Source organism: Vipera ursinii (genome assembly GCF_947247035.1).
Source record: "Vipera ursinii genome assembly, chromosome: 6".
NCBI lineage: Eukaryota > Metazoa > Chordata > Lepidosauria > Squamata > Viperidae > Vipera > Vipera ursinii.
Genome location: NC_139515.1, coordinates 8225948 through 8235903, shown reverse-complemented (window position 1 = coordinate 8235903; position 9956 = coordinate 8225948). Strand labels below are relative to the sequence as shown.

General features: G+C 49.4%; 1 protein-coding gene across 1 annotated transcript in view; it reads right to left on the bottom strand.

Annotated features, from left to right (window-relative positions):
* FRMD4A (FERM domain containing 4A) overlaps positions 1–9956 on the bottom strand; it is a gene marked incomplete at its 5' end in the record, with an annotated part of 169301 nt that overhangs the window by 107212 nt on the left and 52133 nt on the right. The window lies entirely within an intron of this gene.

Genomic DNA, 9956 nt, shown 5'->3' with positions numbered 1-9956 from the left:
GCATAGGGTCTCCTGCTTGAGCAGTGGGTTGGGCTAGAAGATCTCCAACGTCCCTTCCAGCTCTGTTGTTCTCTTATACTACAGTGAAGAATCAGTCTTAGAAGTTGCTAACGTCTAGCTGAAGCTGGTTGATCTCAAAAATTAAGCAGGGTCAAACCTGGTTATCGTGGGATGGGTGATCACCAGGTCTATAGTGTAGACTGAAAATTCAAAAAATATCCAGGAACCATTTTATTTGCCAAGAAAATATTATGGGCAGGTCCAAATATTTACCAGGGGTTTAGGTCAATTCAATGGCATTTTTATCTTTTAGATAGAGATCAAGGGAAAGGATAGATACAGTCCACAAAAAAAATATCTGTCTGGAAGGATTAGCCCTTCAAGATAAGATCTGCTCAGCAAACAGACAGATATCGAATTATAGCATCCATCTCATTGCAACTCTATGGCCTCCATATTATGGTGATTTTATTATGGTGTTATCTTAATATAATATTTTATCTCCTATATTGTATTGTCCACATATATATATAATCTTATATCTTATTTTCATTTTTTAATTTGTGCCAGTGTGTTCATAGAACAAAGTGACAATAAAGGCTTATCTTATCGTGTCTTGTCTTATTTATTTCATCTCATGTCATTTTATCTTATATTTGCTGACACTTTATTTAACTAAACTTGTATTTCAGTGATTGCATGACCTCAGTAGATGCCATACACGGCATAAAATAAATAAGCAAACAGACACTGCAAGTCTATTGTGTGGTATAATAACAGAATCTTGAAAATCTTGAGTCTCTTTCTCACACGCCTTCCTCTCTTAAGGCTGAGCCATTGTTTATGTTCTCTTTATTTCTTAATAGTTCAAGCAAAACTCTTTGTACTCCTTGGCCAACATTATCTCCGCATTCCTCTACAGGAAGTTCTGCCTGTCAAAAGCTAAGCCACCCAACTCCAGTTCATTTCAATGAGTCTCATACTATACAATTATTACAACGGGATTTTTCTTATGTTATCCAGTGTGTGTGCAGGCACCATTTGAAATCTTCCATTTTGAGACATTTTTGCTGTAAGGAAGCATTGAGTTAAGGACAGCGCAGGCCTGCCCCAATAAAATATGAAGACAAATAAAGGCAGAGATCAAATTAAATCAAAATAACATTTCCAGGTAAGATCTCCCAGATTCGTTTTTTATAAATTTATCAGAGAGATACACAAGCCTATTATCATCTCTTTCGTGTTTTCCGACCACCTCAGCTTACTTTAATTTTAAAAGTTCACAAAGAGAGGATACTTACTCTCCATTAATAGCTAGAACTGAAAGCCCCTTTGCATCAAATAAATATACAAAAATGGAATGAGAGTGTACAAAATTAGGAATTAACTAACCCAAAGATAAAGGGAGAGTAAAACTACACGTTCTGTTCCTACAGCGGTCAAAAGAAGAAGGAAGTGAGTACAAACACATCCCATTTTCAACTCCAGCAATCACCTCTAACCACCTAAGATAACAGGGGTAGCCATGACATACTTATGGATTACAAGTATCTTATTCTTTATGAACTATGCAAGGATTGTAGTTTATGGACTTGGATTCTGTTCCATGAGTTTGGATGCAATTATCCTCATAGCTGAGAAGATGACTTACAGATGAAGAGTTGGCTATTTTTTCCTGCTTAGAGGTTGTATTTCTCAAAATGGCTTAGGCCAGGGGTGTCCAAACTTGGCACCTTTAAGACTTCTGGACTTCAACTCCCACAGTTCCCTAGCCAACTATGCAGGCTGGGAAATTCTGGGAGTTGAAGTCCACAGGTGCTAAAGTTGCCAAGCTTGGACACCCCTGGTTGAGATCATTCTGCAGGCAACTAGTAAATCTTTCCACAGTAAGCATGACAAGCTCCAGAAACTCTGATTTAAGATTTAGGTTTTGTCCAAGATGATATACTCCACTGACAACATTTAGACAGCTGGTCATCTTCTGTGAGGTCCAATCATTATTTACCACAGACAACAGCCTTTATTATGACTGGATACCTCAGCAGAAGCCAAGGCATGTATTAAATCCCAGAAAATATGTTCACATCTCCATTGAGGTAGTTATGTCTCCTGTTTTTAGATACTGTCTTCTAGACAACATCGTTTCCCTGTTTGAAGGGTGGTTTGGTTCATCTCCAGATTAACGGAGGGAAGACATGGGTGTTAACAAGGGGACAAGGCAGGGCAAAGAGTGACATGCAACATGAAGCCAATGACATGACGGATGTGTGTGCATCAGGGACTGAGACACCAGTCGTTATTTAGGCCAGTGACTTCACAATGGTTGCGCCATTCAGTTATGATAGATGCCTTTTAAGAAACATCCAGAGGGTGTGTGTGTCCATCTTGGCAAGAGGGCGAATGGTATGTCACAATGAAAGCCCCAGCCCACACAATAATATTCCATTCGAGATGGGTTGGGTTGCATCACAACATTCCATCAAGGGCCTTCTTACATTTACTACACTGTTCACAACACCCAGGTCTTTTTGACTTTGTTCTTTTTCACTTCTTCCCAAAACATTTCCAGTTTAACCAACAAAAAACAGTGGGACCTCCATGTTTTTTCCCTCCTTTCTGAGCAACCGGAACGTTTAATAGCAAAAGTTCCCTTCTTATGATTCCCATCACTAAGTCCTAAAGTAAAGGTAAAGGTTCCCCCGCACATGCATGCTAGTTGGTTCCAACTCTAGGGGCCGGTCCTCATCTCCGTTTCAAAGCCGAAGAGCCAGCGCTTGTCCGAGGACGTCTCCGTGGTCATGTGGCCGGCATGACTAGACGTCAAAGGCGCACGGAACGCTGTTACCTTCCCAGCGTAGTGGTCCCTATTTTTCTACTTGCATTTTTGCGTGCTTTCGAACTGCTAGGTTGGCAGAAGCTGGGACGAGTAACAGGCACTCATTCTGTTATGCGGCACTCGGGATTCGACCCGCCAAACTGCCGACCTTCTGATCGACAAGCTCAGCGTCCTAACCCACTGAGCCACCGCATGCCTTATCACTAAGTCCTACTAAGTACATTAACTATTAATTATTACCTCACAATTAAAGGTAATTTATGTTTGTTAGCATAGCTCTTTCTTTTTAAAAAATATATTTTATTGTTTTTTTTTACAATAACAATCTTTAGTGCTTAGTAAACAGCATGTTATCTGGGTTCATATATTTAAAAACAATCAAAAGTGATAAATTCCCATAATTTCATAATCAATATATTAATTAAAAATATATTTCCTCGATCTTCTCTTCTTCCTATAGCATAGCAATTTTTTTAGAGAATAGAGGCAGTTTTCAACTTACAACAGTTCATTTAAGGACCGTTCAAATTTGCAACATCACTGGAAAAAGTGACTTATGACCGTTTTTCACACTTAACGACCATTGTAGCATCCCCATGGTCATGTGATTAAAATTCAGATACTTGGCAACTGACTCATACTTACGACGGTTGCTGTGTACCGGGGTCACGTGATCCCCTTTTGTGACCTCCTGACAAGCAAAGTCAACGAGGGAAGCCAGATTCACTTAACAACCGGGTTACTAACTTAACAACTGCAGTGATTCACTTAAGGATGGTGGCAAGAAAGGTCGTAAAATTTACTTAACAACTGACTCACTTAAACGACATAGATTTTGGGCTCAATTGTGGTTGTAAGTCGAGGACTCCCTGTAATTGCATTTTTTTTAAAAAATGTCTTTTCTCCTTCATTACTTACATAACTGGGCGGAACATTTCCCAATGCACTTGGAAAAAGAACTTCCCTTAAATACTTTGCTATTGAAACTAAATTTACACAGAAAGCGGAAAAATGGACATAAAACAACGAAATCAAAGTTTACACAACCGCAGCGGCGTTTCCCTCTGGAGAGGTTTGCATGGAGGGTCAAAAAGCAACAGTACTGGTTGTGAACTTACAAGTCGAAGGCTTGCACTTTTTTTTGTTAACATGTCTTGCACAACCAAAAAATTTAAACATTTAAAAAGTTATGTGTGTTGCAGCTGCCCTCCTGCCTTTGTGACCTTCCCATGGATGACTCCTCGTGCTATTACAATGAAGGACACACCTCAATTCACAAGCCTAAGTTTGCTCTTTGTAAAGAGGAAAAAACTTACTTTGCCCTGTTAAAGAGTTTCCTGCTGCAATGAAAGCCACCCGATTAAAGTGAAGATCTACCTCAAGTCTTCGATCCTTGTTGACTGCAGTTAAGCTGGTCTGTGTTACGCCCTTCTCTGCCCCAGGGAGGGTGTTCCTTTATTTATTTATTAGTACCATTCTTCTACCTGAAATATTTCTCACTCAGGAGGTACACCCAGGGTGTATAGTAAAATTCAAGAAGGTGCAGATTGTTGTGACTCAGGGCCAGCCTGTGGGTCCGACAGCCGGCTCCGATGTATCGGAGGACTCAGATGTGGGGGAGGAGGGAAACGAACCGGCTGATGATGATTTGGAGACTTTGCAAAGTCCTCAGCCGGGAACCTCTGCTCAGCTGTGTGAGCCCGAGAGTGCGGAGGATGATGACCCACAGCTGGCCCTGTTCAAGGACGCCCGACGCAGGAGGCAGTCGAGCAGGGACAAACAAAGAAAGGCTATGGGACTCCTCGGGAGGAGGCACAGGGAGACCACGCCCTGAGCTCTCTATAAAAGGAGTGTTTGGGGAGGGGCTGGTTGCTGAAAGCAACTCTTTTGCTTGAGAGATAAGCTCTTGTGTGTTTACTATTAAATCTTGGCAGAAGCCTTTTAGCCTTGGACGCTTTCCAGTCTCTTCTTTTGAAATAGGGGTTGAGAGAAGAGGGCTGGTTCAGAACAGTTTGCTTTCAGCCACCCACCCCTTATTACTACGATGGAGCAGCTTCTTGCCGAAAATGCCCAGCTCAACCAGCAACTCACCTTGCTGGCCACTCAGGTGGCACAACTGCAGGCTCAGGTACATGCTGCCCCCCCACCCAGGAGGAAATGTCAGATAGCTATGCCGGATAAATTTGCTGGTAATCCAGAACTGTTTCCTGCCTTCCTGGGACAATGCCAGCTTTATATCAGCGTGAGAGCAGCTGATTTCCCCACTGACCGAGATAAGGTGGGATTCGTGTTGAGCCTTCTGTCGGGAGATGCAGCTCGTTGGGGCACGCCTCTGTTGGCACAGCCTAGCCCTTTGTTGGATAACTTTGGGGGTTTTTGTGACCATATGCGCCTCATGTACGAGGACCCGATTAAGGCGCAGACTGCCACCCGACGCCTGAAAGCTTTGAGGCAGGGTCAGCGCCCTCTACAGGCCTATATCAGCGATTTCCGGCTGCTTAGCCAGGATTCCGCCTGGAATGAGGCTGCGCTCGTGGATGCCTTTCAGGATGGCTTGTCAGAGGAGATGTTGGATGAGCTGGCCCGCGTGGACATTCCCTCAGACCTGAATGGGCTGATCCATCTTTGTCTGCGGATCGATGCCCGGCTGCAGCAGCGTAAGAGTCGCCGTGCCACCCCACAGACCCCTGCCGCCCCTGTTGTGCGTGAGCCCCCAGTCCAGAGGGAGGAGCCAATGGAGCTGGGTGCCGCCAGGTCCCGTCTATCGGTGACGGAAATGGACAGACGACGATCGGAGGGGTTGTGTTTTTACTGTGGGGACCCTGGACATTTGGCTGCTTCTTGCCCGAAGAAGCGTCAGCGGGCGTCAGTGACCAAGCCTGCCCCGAGAAAGTCCCCCGCTTTGCTATCGGGAAACGGCCCGAGCCCGATCTAGACGGTGTGAAAGATCGGGCGACCCACAACAACCACACCGAGCGACGCCGTTCCGATGGTGCCTGTGAACCTCCACGGCATTTGATTTTGGAGGCACGACTGATCCTTCCTGGCAAGCCAGAGGGGATTCCGGTCCATGCCTTAATTGACTCTGGGGCTACCACTAACTTTATGGATTCGGCCTTTGTGGCCAAATGGGCTGTTCCCCAGTGTCCAGTGGATCCGCCCATGCTTGTGGAGACCATCGATGGTCGAGTGCTCCTGTCCGGGCCTATCACGGCCGCCACGCAACCCGTGTGTATGGCCATCAGTACCCATGTGGAGGCCATTCAGTTCTATGTCACTTCGGATCTGCACTTTCCCGTGGTCTTGGGACTGGCGTGGCTCCGGGCGCATGATCCACAGATCTATTGGTCTCAGAACTTGGTCACCTTCCCAAGTTTGCAGTGCGTGGACCACACCCGCCATATCTGTGCCGGCCAGGTGGAGGGTTCCCCAGGGGTTTCCTTGCCTCCCGAACTGTCCGACTTTGCTGACGTGTTCAGCGAGTCAGAGGCGGACCAATTACCCCCGCACAGGCCCTACGACTGCTCCATTGACCTAGTCCCTGATGCGCCTCTCCCAGTGGGGCGTTTGTACTCCATGTCGGAGCCCGAGTTGGCTGCATTGCGGGACTTCCTGACGAAGAACTTGGCTCGTGGTTTCATCCGGCCCTCGTCCTCGCCAGTGTCTGCGCCCGTGCTCTTCGTCAAAAAGAAGTCGGGCGAGTTACGGCTTTGCTGTGACTACCGGAAACTCAACGCTATCACGGTGCGTAACCGCTACCCGCTGCCCCTCATCCCCGAGCTCTTGGACCGACTCCGGGAGGCTAAGATCTTCACGAAACTGGACCTGCGTGGAGCTTACAACCTCGTCAGGGTTCGGCCGGGTGATGAGTGGAAGACGGCGTTTGGTACTCGCTATGGACATTTCGAGTACACGGTGATGCCGTTTGGCCTGACCAACGCCCCCGCTGTGTTTCAGCATTTTATGAATGACATCTTTCGGGATCTGTTGGACCAGTTTGTTGTGATTTACCTGGACGACATCCTGATTTACTCCCCGTCGCGTGAAGCGCATCATCAGCATCTCCGTCAGGTCCTGCAGCGCCTCCGGAAACATTGGCTGTTTGCCAAGTTGGAGAAGTGCCAGTTCTACCAGGTGACCATTGATTTCTTGGGTCACCGCATTTCTCCTGAGGGCATCGCCATGGAACCGAGTAAAGTTGAGTCGTTGCAGAGTTGGCAACCCCCGCGTCGCGTGAAGGATATTCAGCGACTTCTTGGATTTGCCAACTACTATCGGACATTCATCCCTGGCTTTGCTGCCTTGACAGCCCCCCTCACCCGGCTCCTGCAGAAGAAGACTCGGTTCCAGTGGAACGCCCCCGAACAACAGGCGTTCCAAGCTTTGAAGGACGCCTTCATGAAGGAGCCCATCTTGAAGCATCCTGACCCGCAACGGCCGTTTGTCGTGGAGGCGGACGCCTCCGACATTGCCATTGGGGCCGTGTTACTCCAGGCAGCGACGCCCAACGGTACCCTTTTCCCTTGCGCGTATCACTCACGGAAATTGAATCCCTCGGAGCGCAACTATACCATCTGGGAGAAGGAGCTGCTGGCCATCAAGGCGGCGTTCGAGGCTTGGAGGCATCATCTGGAGGGGGCGCGGCATCAAATCGAGGTCCGGACGGACCACAAGAATCTGGAAAGCCTGCAGACCGCTCGGAATTTGAACCAACGCCAGATCCGGTGGTCCCTCTTCTTTGCGAGGTTTGACTTCCGGGTGCGGTACATACCAAGCGGGCACAACCAGAGAGCGGATGCTCTGTCCAGGAAGCCCGAGTACACCCGAGTGGAAGACAAGCTTCCGCCCAGGACCGTGATCCCCGTCGAGTCTTTTGCTGCGGTGCGGGAGCCGGTGGATATACGGGCTCGGATCCAGGAGGCGCAGCAGCAGGAGGCGTGGGTGGCTCAGCGGAAGGAAGAGGTGGGGCCAGATTCGCCTTGGTCGGTCACGGATGGACTCCTGTATTATCGTGACCGGCTCTATGTTCCAGGAGGGCCACTCAGGGGACTCGTCCTCAGCCAATGTCATGATAACCCGGCTGCGGGGCATTTTGGCCTGTTCAAGACTCTGAACCTGGTCTCCCGTACGTTCTGGTGGCCCCGAGTCCGACACGATGTCCAGTCTTATGTCACCTCCTGCGTCCCATGCAGGCAGGCCAAGTCAGCGACAGGGGCCCCGCCTGGTTTACTGCAGCCTTTGCCAACGCCCAAGAGACCCTGGGGGGCTGTGTCCATGGACTTTCTGACGGATCTACCCCCATCCTCCGGCTTCACGACAGTGTTTGTGGTGGTGGACATGTTGACCAAGATGGCGCACTTCATTCCCTGTCGCGGCTTACCGTCAGCTCGCGCCACTAGTCGCATGTTCATCCAACAGGTGTTCCGGCTGCACGGCCTTCCCGATAGAGTCGTCTCCGATAGGGGGGCCCAGTTTACAGCCCGCTTCTGGCAGGAGTTGATGCGGGCGTTGGACATTAAGGTTTGCCTCTCGTCCGCGCATCATCCTCAGACCGACGGGGGTACCGAGAAGGTCATCGGCATCTTAGAGCAGTATCTGCGCTGCTACGTTAACCTGCAGCAGGACAATTGGGTGGACTATTTGGCCATAGCCGAGTTTGCCTTTAACAACTCGCAGCACACCTCCACGCAGATGACACCGTTCTTGGCCAATGTGGGTTATCACCCTCGGTTTTTCCCCCTTTCTCCCGTGGACTCACCGGAGCCGGCAGCGAACGAATTCATGGCGGAGTTACAGGCGATTCATCGGTTGGTGCGACGGCAGCTGGAGAAGGCCAAGGCCGACTACAAGAGGTTCGCCGATCGGTCGAGAAGGGATACGCCTCCACTATCGGTGGGGGATCGGGTCTGGCTGTCCACCAGGAACCTACCATCCACTCGGCCGGCGAGGAAGCTGGACCACCGATACCTTGGACCGTTCCCCGTCGAGGCCGTCATCAATCCGGTCGCCTATCGTTTAACTCTGCCACGTTCCCTGCGCGTGCACCCCGTCTTCCATCGGTCCTTGTTGGTCCCCGAACAACCGGCTTGTCCACTTCGCCAAGCGGAACCTCCCCCATCAGGACCTCGTGATGGCGACAGCACCCCCGAGTACGAGGTCGCCAGCATCAGGGATTCCCGCTGGCTGAAAGGTCGCTTCCAGTACCTGATCGAGTGGAAAGGGTACGGGCCGGAGGACTTCACATGGGAAGACGCGACCGCCGTTCATGCCCCTGCGTTGGTGACTGCGTTTCACGAACAGTTCCCATCCCGACCGCATCCGGATCGGCAGACCCGGGGGAAGGGCCCTGCGGTGCGGGATAGTGTTGTGACTCAGGGCCAGCCTGTGGGTCCGACAGCCGGCTCCGATGTATCGGAGGACTCAGATGTGGGGGAGGAGGGAAACGAACTGGCTGATGATGATTTGGAGACTTTGCAAAGTCCTCAGCCGGGAACCTCTGCTCAGCTGTGTGAGCCCGAGAGTGCGGAGGATGATGACCCACAGCTGGCCCTGTTCAAGGACGCCCGACGCAGGAGGCAGTCGAGCAGGGACAAACAAAGAAAGGCTATGGGACTCCTCGGGAGGAGGCACAGGGAGACCACGCCCTGAGCTCTCTATAAAAGGAGTGTTTGGGGAGGGGCTGGTTGCTGAAAGCAACTCTTTTGCTTGAGAGATAAGCTCTTGTGTGTTTACTATTAAATCTTGGCAGAAGCCTTTTAGCCTTGGACGCTTTCCAGTCTCTTCTTTTGAAATAGGGGTTGAGAGAAGAGGGCTGGTTCAGAACACAGATTAAAAAAGCCTGTATTTTCCGTGGAGAGCAAGGGGAGGAGAGAATGAACAGATCTCCTCAAACGTGACTTGAGATTTTATTATTGAAAGAAATGGTTAGTTAGAAAGGAAAAAAAAATATTCAGAGAGGAAGGTTGTGACTTCTTTGTCCAAAACTACTTAAGTAAGGTGCTATTAACAAAGCAGGCTGACTGGGGACTTCTGGGAGCTGAAGTCCATTCATCTTGGAGTTGCTGAGGTTGAGAAACTCAACCCCATGGCGGTTGCCAACGAAGCAAAAACATGGACCAGC